The sequence below is a fragment of the Gracilinanus agilis genome, chromosome 3, assembly GCF_016433145.1.
Source record: "Gracilinanus agilis isolate LMUSP501 chromosome 3, AgileGrace, whole genome shotgun sequence".
NCBI classification, from domain to species: domain Eukaryota; kingdom Metazoa; phylum Chordata; class Mammalia; order Didelphimorphia; family Didelphidae; genus Gracilinanus; species Gracilinanus agilis.
The window spans coordinates 415794979-415813489 of NC_058132.1; the positions used below are offsets into that span (position 1 = coordinate 415794979).

At 35.1% G+C, this 18511-nt stretch overlaps 1 protein-coding gene across 2 annotated transcripts in view; it reads right to left on the reverse strand.

Annotated features, from left to right (window-relative positions):
* The window catches only part of UBASH3A (ubiquitin associated and SH3 domain containing A), a 106124-nt gene that overhangs the window by 62387 nt on the left and 25226 nt on the right, over nt 1-18511 (reverse strand). The window lies entirely within an intron of this gene.

Sequence of the window (18511 nt, forward strand, 5' to 3'; positions counted from 1 at the left end):
GGTGGGGAGAATATGAAGTAAATATAAAAAGACTTAATCTTTGTTAAAACTTTGGGTGTCACCCCAATCCATTTCTTTAAGAAAAAAACTTTTTTTGTCCTCAAGTGCTTTGAAGAAAATTATTTATTAATATTTTCAATTTTATCAAAAAAGAAATTTTAAGATATTTCCACACTTTTTAAAATCAAAAGAAAACATTAAATTTAATGAGATTTAGTTAGCTCTTCCAATAAGGTAAGAGATAAGTGAAGAATATGCAGAATCACAATTATTATTTGTTATAATATTAAAATTCTAGCTACAAAAATGTCAAGAAAAAGCAATTGATGGAATTACCTTAGCACAATGTATGTAGGAAGCTTTCCAGGCTTTTTCTTTTTTTTGTTTCCTTAAATAAGTATTAATTTTTTTCCATAGAAAAGATATACATTTGGGATAGAAGCAAAGAGAAATGAGAATTAGTATAATTTGTCTCCTACAGATCATCCAGAAAAATGTCAGTTGTGACAGTCTTCTTAGCAAGCTCCTCATTCTCCATGGTGCAAAAGGATGATATGATGTTAAAAATTTTATTGAAATGAATTCAGCAAGTTGTAGGACATAAAATGAACCTACATAAATTATTAGCATTTATGTATATCTCCAGCAAACTAACATGGAGAGAGAAAGAAATTCCATTTAAAATAACTGCAGAATGATTACAATACTTGGGTAGTGTACTTGCCAAAGTATAGGAAACAGAGGAATATAACTAAAAAGTCTTTACACAAATAAAGATAGATCTGCATAATTAGAATAATTTTAGGCATTCATTAGTAGATCAAATAAAAAATAATTTATTTTAAATTACATTTAAAATAAAAAATAAATTATTTTAATTATTCAGTGGAATACTAATCATTATTTTATATACCTGTCAAACCTTATAATATAGCATTATTTTATAGAACTAGACAAAATAATAATGAAATTCTCCTGGAATAATTAAATTTCATGAATATCAAGGGAAATAATGAAAAAAAGTAGGAAGAGAGCATTATAATACCTGATCTTAAATGACCGGCATTACAGAGCAGTAATCACAAAAATGATTAAGAATCAGTGAGATCGATGAGTGGAACAGATTAAGTACATAACATAAAGAAGAAAATGGTGACAGTGTGTTCCATAAACCTAAATATCTCATTTCCTGGAGTGGGCTTAGGGGCTAGGTTTGAAGACTCCTGGGAAAACTTAAAAGCAGTCTGCCAGATATTAGGCATAGGTCAATATCTCACATAGTATATCAAAATAAACTCTAAATACATAGACACAAAAGTGGAGTCACAATCAAATTAGAGGAGCAAGGAAGAAATTACCTTTCAGATCAGATCTATGGGTAGGTGAAGAATGCATAGCCTAGATGGAGATATTGCGCTTGTAGATGCTAAACAATAACTCTAGTCCAACTATCAATAATATGGAATTAGGTCTTAATCAATGATACATGTAAAACCCAGTGGAATTGTGCATTGGCTGTGTGGGATGCGGGTTTGGGGGGGAGGGAAATAACATGAAACGTAACTATGGGAAAATATTCAAACTAAAAAAAATTAATTAATTAAAAAGAATGCATTGTCCAACATAGGAAAAAGAGGATCACAGAAAATAAAATGTACAATTTTGATAAAATAAAATTAAAAAGTATAAACAATAAATAATAAAAATATAATTATATAAATATATCTATGCAGTTAATAATTAGAAGGTAATTCCTAGGTAAAAGGGAAAAAAGTCTGTAGATACAGTATACAAGGAATGACTCATATTCTTATGTATTTGGATCAGATTTTTATATTTCTTGTGAATTAGATCTTTATTAGAAAAACATTTACAGGTGGAGCTCTGTGTCAAGTAGAAGCACCTTTGTTTTCATTAGAGCCATTAGGTTGTTATTTAAACTTTTTTTTTTAAGATCAATTTAAAGTTCCTCGTGGAGAAAGCCTTTCTACTCCATGACTTTCTTTTGAGAGGAGTCATCCCTTAGAGGCAGCTAGGTAATAAGGTGGATAGAGTACTGGACCCAGAGTTAGAAAGACTCATCTTTCTGTTTTCAAATCTGGCCTCAAACACTATTTACCCCTCTTTTGCCCCAGTTTCCTAATATGTAAAAAATGAACTGGAAAAAGAAATGGCAAACTATTTCAGTATCTTTGCCAAGAAGACCCCAAATGGGATCTTGAAGGACTGGATATGACGGAGAAAAATAGGATAAGCCCAAGGTTATTTTGCTATTGGCTATTCTCAATTCTCATCCACACTTTTGCTCCCATTCTCTTGCTTTTATATAGCTCTTCTCGTTAGTATTCTACATATATGCCAGTGGGAACTCTGGACCAGAAACCTTGGTTTCTACTTGGATTAGCAACATCTTCTCACTTGTGCCATGTCTAAATTAATAATCTGCCTCCTGTCTTTAAAGCAGAATTTATAAAACAAATAAAAAAAACATTTATTTGCATTGGCAATTGCTGAATATGCAAACCAATCTTTCTTAAATATTGTACAATAGGGACCCCATATCTGCCAGTTGGCTGAAACCATGTGTGAACCCCTACTCCTTCATTCTCTCTCTCTCTCTCTCTCTCTCTCTCTCTCTCTCTCTCTCTCTATATATATATATATATACATATATATATATATATATATATATATATATATATATATATATATATAAAACCTCATATGGTTGTTTAGAGATTGAATGAATAGGAGCTTAATAAATAGTTCCTTCCTTCTCCCCAACTTGTATGTATCTATTTCTTCATGTGTTATCCCCACATTAATATGTATCATATTTGAAGAGAAGGACTTGCTTTGCCCTTCTTTCTATCCTTAATGCAGAGTAAGATCTTAATAAATGCTTACCCATTAATGGGCAATTACATACTCCAAGCAAAATGGATACTTAAATGAATCATAACAATAGTGCTATGAGGCTGCAGCATTAAATTCATATACCCCAAACTGTGTAAATATTAAATTGAAATTCCTCCACAATCTAACCTCTTTCCTGGCTAAATATGTGTTCAATTATTGTTCGAGTTGGAACAGGGGCAGTTAGGTGGCTGGTGGATAGAGTGCTAAGCCTGAAGTCAAGAACATTCATCTTTCTGAGTTCAAATCTGGCCACCCACAGTTCCTAGCTGTGTGACTCAAGCAAGTCATTTAATCCTGTTTGCCTCAGTTTCTTCATCTGTATAATGAGCTGGAGAAGGAAATTGGCAAACCACTCCAGGATCTTTGCCAAGAAAACCCCAAATGGAGTCACGAATACTTGGGCAGTATTAAACTGACTGAACAGCAAAAAGGGTTGACAAAAAATCTTAGAAATCGTTGAATCTATTCCCCTTATTTTGTCAGTTCTCTGTGTATCACTGTACATTCCTATAGTCCAGACTTCTAGATGAGTTATAATAATCATTTTTAAAAAGGAATGAAGAGAGAAAACTCAAAAACAAAAATGAAGAGCTTTTCATCTAAATCCATATGCATAAATCTTTACTGTTGCAATATGGTGCAAAATCTGGAGTTGGTAATAGTAAAACATAAGTGAGAAAAAAGTAGAAGAGAGAAAAGAAAGAAGTTAGAAATTTTTCAACTGAAAATCCACACAAAATAAATTTTAAAAAATAGATCAACCAACATTAATCAATAGCTAACTCTTTCCAAAGCCCATAAATCAAGCATGGTCTCTCTGTTCTCTTAGAGCTATGCAGACATTTATAAAGAATACACAAACAATGCTGACAATCACTGGATTTCTTTTTCACAAGCCTCTGTATGACTCAGGGTACAAAAATGAGTTCTCCTATTTCAGAGAAGTACTCAGAACTGCATAGGGACACCTGAGCATTTAAATTGAAGGGATTGGACTCCATAATCTCTAAGGTCCCTCACAACTCTAAGGCCCATGATGCTATCTATAATCCTATTAAAATATCATTATTCTCTATGTATAGTTTAAGATGTGCCCTTAAAAGAATTTAAGCTCCTAAAAAGAGTAAAATATTGTTTAAAATCTCTCTCTCTTCTTTTCTCTCTCTCTCACCCCCTCTTCCTGCCTCCTGCCTCCTCTCCTCTGTTTCTTTCTCTCTCACCTTTCCCTCTCTCTATCCCTTCTTTTTCTCACCCTCTATCTCTCCTCTTTTTTTTCTCTCTCTCTTTTCTTTCCCTTTCCTCTGTCTTTGTGTCTCTGTCACAAAGACACACACACACACACACACACACACACACACACACACACACACACACACACACACAAATCTGTTTTGGCTTGGAAATGGGGAAAAGCCTTAACTGTGATCATATTTGCCATACTGTTTCCATATGTCTCTCCCAATCCTCTTGCCACTTTTTCACTCTCATCCAAGAAAACAAAAGTAACTTATAAAACTTAAAAGGTCAACCACAAAGAAAGCTTAAAAGATATATTTTAGCCAAGTCAGTCCACTCATTGGGTATATTCCATGAATTTTTTGTACTCTTAATTCCAATACAACCATATTTTTCCTTTCAAACTCCTCTGTGCACATCTTACAGAGCATATACTAAAATTCTCCTCAGCCTGCTTCCTTCCTCCTATTTGTTTTTATCCAATTACTACTTAAGTTGTGTTTAGTAAAATCAAAACAGCTTTAAGAAATAAAGAAGCATATTTAAAAGGGACTTGGATAAAATATTTGATTCTTTTTCAATATGCTGAAGGAAATTCTTCACTAGAAAACAATTTGCAGCTTAAGTATTTTAAAAAGAATGTGTGTTTATTCATCTTTTCTCTCTAAGACAGAAAAACACACTAAAACACTTGAATCCATTTGCTCATATGGACTGACAGGGAATAATATATTCATGTACAGGTGAAGTCAAGAAAAGTTAACAAGTATTTATTAAGTACCTATTGTGTACCACTCACTGCAATAAGCGCTGAGGAATACAATTAGATAATAGGAACAGGCAGTATGTTTGCAGTAAATGTCTTCCCAGAAAGAATAACTAAAGAAAGTTGTGGCATATGATCATTATAGATTATTACTGCACTGTAAGAAATGACAAGCAATTTAATTTTTAAAAAAACATGGAAAAAATCTACATGAAAATATGAAAAGTGAAATGAACAGAACTAATAGAACATTATATACAACAATTAAAATATTTTTTGAAAAATGACTTGGTATGTCTACCTCAAGAGAAAGAACTGATAAATAGAAATGATAAAGTTTTATATATACATATATCTTTTCATCAAATGATGCCTTATCTAGTGTAGAGAAGGGCGGGAAGGATACAGATTACTGAGAATTTTACTATAAAAACATTTTTAAAAATTTTAAAGAAAATTTAACAATCTATATAGGTAGATTTTTTTGCCCAGAGTCAGTAAAAAGATCACAGGTTATTGAATCAATCTCATCCCAAGTGTCTCTTACAACCAGGAAACCCTTAGGGCTCAAACCAAACCTGAATTTCAGGTGAACCAAGTTTCTTGATATTACTTCATTGTTTATAGTACCTTTTAGCAAGATGCAATTTCCTTCCTTATCTCTTTTAATCTGAATGATTTTTACTTTAGCTTTGTCTGATATGATTGTTACTCTTGCTTTTTTTACCTTAGATGACCCATAATAAACTCTGCTCCAGCCTTTTACCTAGAATGTGTGTGTCACCCTGCCTCAAATGTGTTTCTTGTAAACAACATATAGTAGGATTCTGATTTTTAATTCACTGCTATTTCCTTCCTTTTTTGGGGTGAGTTCATCCCATTCACATTCACATGTATTGTGTATTGTATTGCCCACCATACTATTTTTCCCTTTAGATCCTGCTCTGTTCCCTTTCACTCTGTTCCTCTTCAGCAGTATTTTACTTTTCATCACTTCCCCCCAGTCCCCCCTCTCTCCAATTTCCTTGCCCTTCCCTTGTCTTATTCCCCTTCTGCTTCTCTGTAGGGTAAGATGTAATTCTATACCCCAATGAGTATATTTGTTTTTCCCTTTCTGAGCCAGTTACCATGAGAGTAAAGTTTAAGCATTGCCCATCACCATCATTATCCTCCATGTTCTATAATGATTTTTCATGCCACTTTATGTCATATCATTTACCCCATTCTATCTCTCCCTTCCCTATTCTCTCATTGCAGTCCTCTCTTTCATCCCTTGATTTTTCTTACATATCATATCATACTTACATATCATTTTATATCATCACATTTACATATACATCATATCATCATATACATCATATCATCAAATCAGCTTATTTCCCCACCATCTTTCCAAATATATTCCTTATATCTTCTTTACTACTAAGAGTAATTTTTGAGAATTAAAGATATCCTCTTTCCATGTAGAGATATAAACATTTTGACCTTAATGAGTACCTTAAATTTTCTCTTTCATATTTACCTTTTAAGATTTCTCTTGGGTCTCATGTTTGGACTTCAAATTTTTTGTTTAGGTCTGGCTTATTCCTCAGGAATGCTAGGAAATCTTCTATATTATTGAGTGTCCATTTTTCCCCTGAAAGAATATACTCGGTTTTGCTGGTTTGGTGACTCTAGGTTGTAAACCCAGATCTTTTACCTTCCTGAATATCATATTCTATGCCTTCTGATCCTTTAATGTAGAAGCCACTAAGTCCTGTGTAATCCTGATTGTAGCTCCATGGTATTTGAATTGTCTCTTTCTGGCTTCTTGCTGTATTTTCTCCTTGGCCTAGGGGCTCTTGAATTTAGTTACTACATTCCTGGAAGTTGTTGTTTGAGAATTTCTTCACAGATTGCCCTGTGTGGGAATTCTGGACTTCACCACAGGTTTGAAACCTCAAGGGGTATGGGTTGGCTTGGAACACTATTTTCCCAGGAAGGGTCTCAGGGTATGAATGTTAGTTTGGACTTAGATTCCAAACCTGGGACAGCAGATGTGGGGTGGGGATGGGGTGGTTTGCTCTTGACTTGCTCTTCACTCCTTGTTATAGTCTTGCTAACTGTGCTCCCCTCTCACCCCAGTGCCCCAGATTTTCTCTGCCTACATTTTAAGTCTTTCTTTTCTTGAAAGTTGTTTCTGCCTGTGCCCTTGTTGATTCTTTCACTCCTGTGTTTGTTTTGTGGTGTTTTTTCTAATGTTGATTGGAGGGGATTCTCATGATGACTTTGAGTTGCTCTGTCTTACTCCACCATCTGGACTCCACTCCCAGAAGGACCTGGACCATATTTCTTAAAGTATATGATGGATTCTGAAACTAAGAATCTTGATAAGCTAATTTTTAATATTAAATTCAACATGTTTGCCCACATTTTCAAAGTGATCTCAAGTAAATAATATTACTATCTGGAGAGTACATTTCCCTAAAAAACTCAAGCTATTTTGAAGACAATAACATTTATCTTTATGATTAGCAATAACACTTTGAAGTATTTCTTTGGGAACCAAAAGATTGAACTCTTGGTATTTACTACTCAACCAAGGCTTAAGAAAGAACCAAAATAAAGATCAGCAGAAGACAAGTAGTCATTCTTCTCAAATACATCACATGTTGCTAAATAACAATGCAGAAAGTTAATCAAATGAGCCAAAGTTCTAAGTACTTCTACAGATCTGTGTTCTTCTGAGATCTTCTAAGAGTGACATGNTCTCTCTCTCTCTCTATCTCTCTCTCTCTGTCTCTCTCTGTCTCTCTCTCTCTCTCTCTTTCTCTCTCCCCCTCTCTCTCTGTCTCTCTCTCTCTTACATGCCCCCTCAAATACACCCACACATACACACAACATTCCACATACACACCTAGTTTCTTTTGAGGGGAAAAAAAAAGGACCCTAGCAGCAGATGGCAGCAGTAGTTTAAGTGAGAAGCAGAGAGAAACACATTATGGAAGGGATGGAGCAAAACGGTACGAATTAACTCACTACTATAAAATCCTGGGACTAACTAACAACTATTTGGGAAATGTTCCATCTCTCAAAAGGCTGGACATTTGTGGAAAACTTTATTTCTTCATGAAAAGGGACAAAGAATGATTATACTATTTGATTTATCCTTGTTATTTAATATATCTTTCTCTATTACATGTTTTACTATTTGCTTTGTGGTAAGAAGGCACTAGGCAGAAGTTTTGTGTAACTGCGATTATCCAAAAGTCCCAGTACAGGATCTTAGAATCTTATAATTAGAATTATATAAAAAATGATAATTCACTTTATTAACAACAATTATTGACCTCTATATCACAAACACAATTTAAAAAAATTTCATAATAAGCTTGTGAAGTAGGTAGTTTAAGGATTGTTTCATATTATAGAAACGAGGAAGTTGACTCAGAAAAATGAAGTGACTTGTCTAGTATCACACAGAGAGAGGTTAAAATCCAATTCTCTTTACATTATGCTACATAAATAAAAGGTCTACCTCTTTATTTCCTATATATCACTTCACATTGAGAAGGCTTGACTTCTATTTTTAAAAACAATAAAAATAAAAACACTTGTTTCCATTTTTATATGAAACATTGCTCTATACAATCAAGGGGATAATGAAGAAGATTATGCCAGGATAAAATTATTGCTGTTGTTGATTCTTCATTTTTGAAGAGGACCAATGACATCATGGGGAGATGCCTTGATGTTTGTGTGAATTAGATTTAAGTGAAGCAGATTTTAGCTTCACTCTACCAGTCGTCTAAGTCCAATGGCAAAACAAAAGTCAAGATGGCCAGGATAAAGCACGAAGCCTGGCAATGTCTGATCTACTTGCAATTACATTTATCTAAAGCAGTCTTGTTTCCATTCAGGAATATACACAAAAATATAAAGCTTTGGAAATATATTTTCAAATATTCAGGGTATTTGTAACATGTTTATCAGTTCCTAAAATACACATGAAAAACCTAAAATTCCCAGTTCAAAGATTATACCACCACTACATCTGAGAAATGTTCCTTTGCATTGTTTCACATTTGTGGAAGGAAGTTGTACTTAAAGCAGGGGTCGGCAACCTTTTTGGCCGTGAGAGCAATAAACGCCACATTTTTAAAAATGTAATTTTGTGAGAGCTGCACAGTGCTCACAGTGCACGCTCCTGTAACAGTGCCTGAAAAAAAATTGACTTTATGGCTCCTGCAGAAAGAGCCATATCTGGCCCTCAAAAGAGCCAGATATGGCTCGAGAGCCATATGTTGCTGACCCCTGATTTAAATGTTCAAGTATCAGGTTCTAAAGGCTAAAAGTGTGTCTACAAGACACTGAAACTTCTGATTCTAAAGCAAAACATTTCTAAAAAAATTGTGGAACAAAAATGTAATGGACTATTATTTTATGACAAATATGGTGAATACAGAGAAGTATGAAATAAACTAGATGAACAAATGAAAAGTAAAAAGAACCAGGAAAACAATATACAAAAAAAAATTCCTGAAAATAGCCAAAAAGAAATGTATAACTGTAAAGAAGAAGGTTTGTCCCAAAGAAGAGGTGTGAGAAGACACCTTTCCCAAATCCTTTGCAAAGGTTGGGGTGGGGAGAAGGGTCCAAGGGTAAATATCATATATAATGTCAGAGTTTTTCAGTGTATTGATTAGTTGTAATAATTTTCCCTCTCTTCTTCCTCTTATTGTACACATCAAAATAAACTGAAATTAGAATCAGAACTTCACATATCTGTATCACAAAGCCATAAACCAAGATTAAAAAATAATAAAATATATTCAACTTCATTTTTCTCATTAAAATATTATTAAATTTGTTTGAAATATTCTTTATTAAAATTTATATTGTTTTAACTTCTGTTTTCCAAATACTTATTATGAACTTAATATAACAATAGTCATATTTATTATTTAAATAAATATAAATATTTTGGAGTATGCTCAATTTTTTTTTAATTCTTTTTTTTTTTAAACCCTTGTATTTCAGTGTATTGTCTCATAGGTGGAATATTGGTAAGGGTGGGCAATGGGGGTCAAGTGACTTGCCCAGGGTCACACAGCTGGGAAGTGGCTGAGGCCTGGTTTGAACCTAGGACCTCCTGTCTCTAGGCCTGACTCTCACTCCACTGAGCTACCCAGCTGCCCCTGCTCAATTTTTAAAAAGCTTTTGAGATATGCAATAAAAAATTTTAGAGGTCAATGGTCTAAAAGATCTGATTTCAAATATTAACACTGAGTCATTTGTGAAAATCACTTTGTTTCTAAGCTTTAGTTCTTTATTTTTAAAATAGACAATTAGATTAGATCAATGATGGGAACTTTACCTTAGAGACTGAGTGCCCAAACTGCAACCCTCACACTGTATGTGAACCCCTTGCATTACTCCAGACAGGGGAGGGTGGAAGAGCTCCCATTGGGCTACTGGGCAGAGGGGTGTGTGAAGTGAGGAATGTCCTCAGGTGTGCATGGAGAGGAGGAAGGGAATAGCCCCCTTTAGCATGCTCCAGCATGCATGCTATATGTTTGCCAACATGGAACCGGATCAGCTCTATAGTCTCTTCCGGCTATAAATCTATGGTCCAATATCTCGTCCTCTTACAATACTTCTATCTTATGGTGTCCACTATTGCTTAGATTGTTCCTGAAAATACTCCATCTCTTGGTATTCACTTTGATATAAGTTATGCCTTCTCTTATGTATTCTCACACATAGGTACAAGAGGAAGAGGAGTTAGAATACTTCTTGATTTCCACTTCCATTTTCACAGAATCATAAAATTTTAGTTAGAGGGCATCTTAGTCGTCATCTGTTCTAAAAAAGAATTCTAATCACAACCTTCACAAGTTCCCTTCCAGCTTCTGCTTGAAGTTTTTCAATTTAGGTGAACCCATTACTTCCATTCCACTTTTGGATAGCTCTAATTATTAGGAAATTGATTCTTATATTAAATTCAAATTTGCTTTCTTTGTCATTTCTACTCTTTTCTCCTCAATCTAAACCCATGATTGGGTTTACTCAGTACTCCTCTCCAACATTCCAGGTTACCAGAAGCCAGTGCAAACCATTAGCCAATCCAAATTAGATTGTAACTAAACCACATACCCTAGTCTCCCTTCTCTTTTTTTCTAATTCCATGGAGATTGAGGTTTCACAATGTAGGAATGTCTATAATCAACACACCTCTATTGTGCTCCAGACTAAGGCAACTCACTGGGGCTCCAGAAGGGGACACTTTAGTGCTATGGAAGGTGACATTCTGTCCTGCAAAAGGTTTCTGCAGGTGAACCAGGAACAGAGGGAAAAAGGAAGGACTTATGTCTGTACTTGAAATAGAATTCAACACATCTCTCCCTTATCACCAACCCTTGTAAAATTTCAGAGAACCAAATGACTAAAATAAACTCCATGACACCAGAGTGGCAGCTCTATAAGCTGCCAGTGAAAGGTCAGGAAATTGAAGAATAGAAAGAACAAGATTGGATACCAGGTAAGGATGTTCCATGTGTGTGGTCTCTCCAAGTGTAGCATTCCACTAAGCCTGAAGAAAAGAACCTAGAGGTCACCAGTTTTGTCCACCATAAGAGTCAGTTGAGGATGAGATCTAGACTGGTGAACCATGAATTACCTGGTTTGTATGGCGGCTTTAGATTCAGTCCCTAAGGAAAACAGCCTCAGAGAAGAGGATTCACTTCTAAAACATAAAAGAAAAATGTAAAACAGACACAAGTCCAAAAAGTATTCTTGGGAGAACTTAAAAAAGACTTGAAAAGCTAAATGAGAAGGTAGCAACCAGGTGGTTCAATGGATTGAGAGCCAGGCCTAGAGAGGGGAGGTCCTGAGTTCAAATCTTACCTCAGATACTTTTTAGTTGTGTGATCCTGGGCAAGTCACTACACCCCCCATAGCCTACCCCCTTGTTGCACTTCTCTCTTGAAACCAATAAATGGTATTGATTCTAAGACAGAAGATAGAGTTTTTTTTTAAAAAAAGGAAAAACAAATAAGAGAAGTCGAAAAAACAAACTGCAATAAAATGTAGAAAATTGTGGAAGAAAGGCCAAACAATTGGAAAAAGAAATCCAAAAATTCAGCAAAGAAAATAATTAATTAAAAATTAGAATCACCAATAACTTCTTTTTTTTTTTTTAAACCCTTAACTTTTGTGTATTGGCTCCTTGGTGGAAGAGTGGTAAGGGTGGGCAATGGGGGTCAAGTGACTTGCCCAGGGTCACATAGCTGGGAAGTGTCTGAGGCCGGATTTGAACCTAGGACCTCCTGTCTCTAGGCCTGACTCTCAATCCACTGAGCTACCCAGCTGCCCCACCAATAACTTCTTAAGATAACAAGAAATAATAAAACTAAATTAAAAAAAAGGAAAACGGAAGAAGATTGGAAATGTCACAAAAGTAACTCACCTGGAAAACAAATTGAGAAGAGACAATAGAAGAATTCTTGGACTGTCTGAAAATTATGATTTTAAAAAAGAATTTAAACATCATATTTCAAGTAATTGTTAAAGAAAATTGTCCTGAAGTTTTGGAACTAGGTAATAAAGCAGAACCTCAAAGAATTCATCAATCACCACCTATACACCATCTGTAAGAGGTCCCAATAGGAAAACTCAGAGGAATATTATAGCTAAGTTTTGTAAATCACGGATTAAGGATGTGTTAGTTAAAATCACCTGGGGTTCTATTTGGAAGGATTGAGCCTCAATATATGTATCAATATAGTGTTTGACAAATTTCCTGTGGACATGTGGGGGGACCTTGGAACTACATTTCCCGTGGTCTAATGGGTTTCCTGTTTTAGATGACATATTCAAGGTGAGGGATGACTTTAAATATTGGGAAGTGGTTTTGAACTTCCTCTGGAGTTACCTGGGCACGCAAAGATATAAAAGGTAAAATGACTGATGCGGCAGTGTGAATACTTACAGGCGCGTGGTCTAATGATTTTATCTCTATCAGCATGGCTTTTATTAAAATACTATTCTCCCTTTTAATCTCGGCCTTCATCATTTTTAATGATAACAAGGAGAAAATACTACAAGTAACTAAAAAGAAACAGTTTAAATATGGAGATACAATAAGGATAACAAAAATAGCAGCTTCTACATTAAAACAATGAAGGACATGGAATACAACATTTTGAAGAGCAAAGGAGCTGTGTTTATAACCAAGAATAACCTACCTAAAAAAGCTGAGTATCAAGATATGAGAAAAGAAATGGTCATTTAAAGAAATTAAAGACTTTCAAAATGTTCTTGAATAAAAGACCAGAACTGAATGGAAAACTTAATCTATGGGAATGAGAAGATAAATCAGAAGATAACTTGAAAGATCAATTATAAAAGATTTAATAAATGTTTACTTCTCATTTAGGAAAATGTTATGTTTAAAATTTAAGAATGACATCATTAATTGGATGGTTTGAATGATTATTTATAGATAGAAGCTTTGAGGTTGAATTGAATATAAAAGAATAAGTTAAAAAATAAAATAAAATTGGATGGAGAGAGATAAATTAGAATGATCATCTTATATAAAAGAGGCATGAAGAATCTGAGCCATTCCCCAATTGATAAATGGTCAAAAGAGATGAACAGACAGTTTTTGGAATATATATATGAGAAAATGCTCTAAATCATTATTGACTAGAGAAATGCAAACCAAACTAACTCTATACATTATGAAGAGCAAAACAAGCAGATTCAAGAGAATTATTATATACAGCAACAGAAGTTTTCTATGAAGAATTACTTATGTATATCTACCTTCAGAGAAAGAACTGATGAATAGAAATCAGTAAGACATAGTTTAAGACATATACATATGTCTTTTTGTCAAATGATGCTTTCTCTAATTATGGAAGGACAGAGAGAATTAACTGAGTATATTTTAATGAACATAATTATTAGTTAGTCATTAAAATCTTAATGTTTTAAATGTTACAAACAGATCCTTTTTTCAAAAAGAAAATATGCTGAATAGGCAAATAAAACATACTGATCTCAAAGGCAGGATGTGTAGACACAACCTGAGGATCATAGATCTCCCAAAAGAATGTGACAGGAGAAAAAACCTTAACACCATATTAGAGGATTTCTTAGAAGTTCTGAACATAGAAATTGAAATACAATTTAAAAAGAGAGGCTTGTGAAAGGAGATGGGACCTTGTGCTGGGTAGAGTCTAGGGCCATGTTGGAGAATCTTTTAGAGATCGAGTGCCCAAACTGCACCTTCAATCCAATTGTGAGGCTCCCCCTCCCCCCACATTACCCCAGAGAGTTTGGGAAGGAAGTGCTCACATTGGGCTGCTGGATAGAGGGGTGGGGCATGCAAAAAATGTCCTCAGGTACAGTGGAGAGGGGGAACAGAGCAGTCCCCTCCCACACACTGGGGGCACCTGTGCCATGCCTTTGCCAACATGCATCTAGGGGATTTGGTGCTTGAAAAGTCTACTCATCCTACATCTGGAAGGGAGGAACTAGACAAGGGTTAACTAGCATCTTGGAGAATGAGAGGATAAGGATGTAGGGAGATTTTGAGGCAAATGAAGAAAAAAAGATAACCAGTGGAGGGTATAAAATAGTATTAAATCAAGATAATGAGTTGGTGGACCTACCCTAGGACAATGTCTTCTCTGACACCAGCAACATTGTTCCAGGGGTAAAGCACAATGAAAACAAATTCTACAAGTCAGTGGCAAAAACTGCTGATAGGAGAGATGATGGAGGTGGGAGGTCCTCAGCTGCTACATATTGCATATGTTTTGGGACTTTTTTCAATGTATTTATTTGTTGTGTTGATTTTTTCCTCTTTAACATATTATTTGTTATATTGGGAGAGGTAGAGTGAGGGATATTTGAGATAACCATGATGATATAAGAAACAGAAGATATCAATAAAAACAAATATAAAAAATCAAATTTTAACCTCAAGAAGCTTCCATTCTTCTGAGACAGATCATGTACAGAATATATAAAAAAGAAATACATGGGAGTTTTTGACAGAAAGAGCAATTGCAGCTGGAGGATCAAAAAGTGGTACTTAAAAAGGAGATAAGCCATTCTAAGAGATGTATAGACAAAATCTGAAATAAATAAAGAAGCAAAGGTTCAAGCTTCCAATCTAGTGGACTTATTAAGCTATGAATGTCAATTGTATAATACATTGGGACAAGGAATCCTCAATTCAGCATTCGATCTCAAATACAAGGGGAGGCAGATTTTTATGCATTAAAAGAAAGCAATTAACAGAATATAAATCAAGATTAAGTAATCTGATTTCTAATTGGAGGAATGTTTAGGAATTTCTAATTAGAAGGGAGAGAACAAACAAATATAATTTCCTGAAATCAGAAGAAGAGGTGTCTTACCCTACCCCCTACACAGTATTGATTCTAAGGCAGAAGATGTTAAGAAGAAAACTTAAAATAAAAAAAGAATGCTAAAAATAAATAGATAAAATAATGGATAAAAAATCCTCTTGAAGCACCAGAAAAAGATATATGTATATGTATCTTTATATACATGTATATATATAAAATATACATCTTTATATACATGTATATATATAAAATATGCTTCCCTCCCACTCCATAGTGCATAATATTACTTTACAGTGGAACCACAAAGATTAGGACTTTCTTAGAGAAGGATCCATGGACCCATGGAAAAGAAACTTGGAATATTTGCGTCAGAATTTTCCTGTTAGCTAAGATGAAATGCTGATGACAGGGAGAGGCACTGAGACTCTGCATGATGCATTGGAAAAAGTGGTGGAGGAAGAATGGAGACTCATTTTACTTTAGATTCTTGTATACAGAAGAATTGATTTTGAAGTGTGCCTAGAAGATGTTAAATGTTTCCTTTGGGTAGATATTGTGCTGCTGTATTGGAAGCTCCTCCCTGTAGTGTAGATGAGTGCTGATTGGCTGTTCTCAGCTAGGAAACTGTGGATGTTGTCACTGAGACTGGAGATAACTAGGAGCAGAAGGTGAATCAGATTTGACCACAGAGTCAGTAGCATGTTTAACAGATTGTGTGGTCTACAGATGTGTGACCTGCACAGAGATGAAGCCATTCTTTGCATGAATCAGATCATTTGGAGAGATGAGGAGATGGAGTTGGGTTACTTCCAAGTCTGTGTGGCTCTCTGTTCATAGGATGGGCTCTGAGCACTGTTTCAGGAGGTAAAGGTTGCTGACTTAATTGGGAGGGTCTAGTAACCAGAGATGGTTTGACTTCGGTTGAATAAAATTGTAAGTGAAGATTTACTTACAATGGCTACTTGGAATCTGACTTGATGTTTTCCTGATAAGAGTAAACTCATACACTAAAAGGGCATGCTCTGACCCAAACTATAATGTCCCAAAGTGTAGGTTTCACCCTAAATTATCCACTGAGCCAGGAAGGAATCTTACTTTTGTGGTTTCAGACTCTGCTTAGTCAGCTAAAGGCTGTCTGAAGGCTCAGGGGAGGATATCTGTGATGCTCTGGTGGGTTTGGTTGGTAATGGAGAGGAAAGGCCAGAGGTTCAGCTGTACAGGTGATCATAGCAGGTGGCTTTTCCTTCAGGAATCCCTCTATCATGACTGAAAGTGAGGTGAAGGCCTGGTGCTTTGTGAAAGGGCTGTGAACCACAAAATCTGTTGGGTTCTTTAAATCATGCTGCACTCACTAGCAAGGGGAATTGTCTTATAAAACTATGATCCAGGAGAAAGGAAGGAAGCAAGCAGTGGTATTCCCACTTGACTGAGAGTGCTGAGTTGTCAACTGGCCCAAAGTCTGGCTGTCTTGAACTGTTCCAGGAATTGGGAGCCTTGTGGTGCTACCTACATTACCAAATCTCCTTTTCTAGAACGCTCATCATGTTGTGATAGAAGAAGGTATTTCTTGATGATATGATGTTCTTCTTTGAGTTACTTCTCACTTGCCAAGAGTCATACCATTATTAAGAGTCTGATGTCAGATTTAAAACTCCTGATTTCAGTTCTGGTGCTCAATTCACTGTGCTATCTCGATGCCTTTTGGTATTGGTTAGCTCTGTTTAATCAGCTGGATTAAAGGGTTCCATGCTTTGGTCAGAAAATCCTCCTCCTCTCCTACCAGAGCCATCTGTGCCTTATCTTGCCACTCCAGCCTCTTTCTATGACTCTTCCAGAGAAGCCTTCAGGTTCAGCACCATTCAGACCATTTTCCTGATCCTGAAACTCTCATTCATGACTGGCATCTTTTCTCCTCTTTAGTGGATTACCCTTTCGGCTGCTATAGTCTCTGTCTTGGTCTTGATTCTCTTTGCCTTCCTCATTGCCTTCCATCTGTCCACCATCCTTCTGTCTCAGATTCCCTTCTTTTTCCCCAGCCATCTCCTGTGAATACATCTCTGGATTCTTCTCCACTTGTAGCTCTATTGACATTTTCATTGCAGTCATGCAAAACAATCACACATTCATCCTGGTTCTTGTCTGTGATACCACTTAATTGCTTCACCTTCTTCACAAAATCAGCATCGCTGTGGTCTGAAATCATCTGTACAAGTTTAATCTGTTCTGTAGTATCCTGTAACCTTTACTTATACTGTGCCTGGTTCTGGGTCTTTGTCTGCTTCCAGTTTCCCAGACTTGATTAGTGTTCACTGATGTCATCATTTATAGTATGCACAAATATTGTATTTGCAAGATTAGAATGCTCAGTTTCACATTGACACCTTGGGCTGCAGTGCCCCTGTCACAAAATTATATGTTAAGCAGCTTTAGACAGCACTTGAAAGCAAGCTCCTTGAGTTTGACATTTCTGCTTTTTTATTGCTAAGAAAATGGAAGAAGTTAGAATGGCGCAATTACTGAATTTTACTATAGCTGTGCAATAGAATATTGTGCTGGCCTGAAATCAATCTTACCCATAGTAAGCACAAGGAAGCAATTTATGTTACCATGAACATTTTGTGCTATAATCATGGCATGGGTAAATTATATCTAGAACATCTCCTTGACTTTATTAGTTTAGTTACCTGTGAAAAAAGGATGTAGGACTGGTTTGGAATAATATTCTTTTTTTTTTTAAAGAAAACTTCATTTTTAAAGGAGATAAATTATCAGTTAGAACTCTTGCCCATGTCTTACATTACCAGCAATAACAAAGCTTAATTGGTATGATATAGTTTGCAAATAGTTTTTTCAATTCTAACTTTCAACCATGTAAATGAAATCATTTTTTAAAGGGTCAAATTCCAAAACAATCTTTAATGTCCACAAAGGCATGTAAAAATTATATTTTAAAAAACTCTAAGAGAAAATGTTAAAAAAAGTCATTACTTTTACATACACCTATAGAAAAATTTATATATAGATATATGTGTATATATGTACATATATGTTTAAAATACTGCATTAAGAAACAATGCCCTGCTATACATCAGAACTAACTGCTGCATCATATCTCCATCTATTCATTCATTCATTTATTCATTCATTCATTTATTTATTTATTTATTCGTTCATCCATTTATTTATTTATTTGTTTGCTTATGTGTTTGTTTATTTATTTATTTAT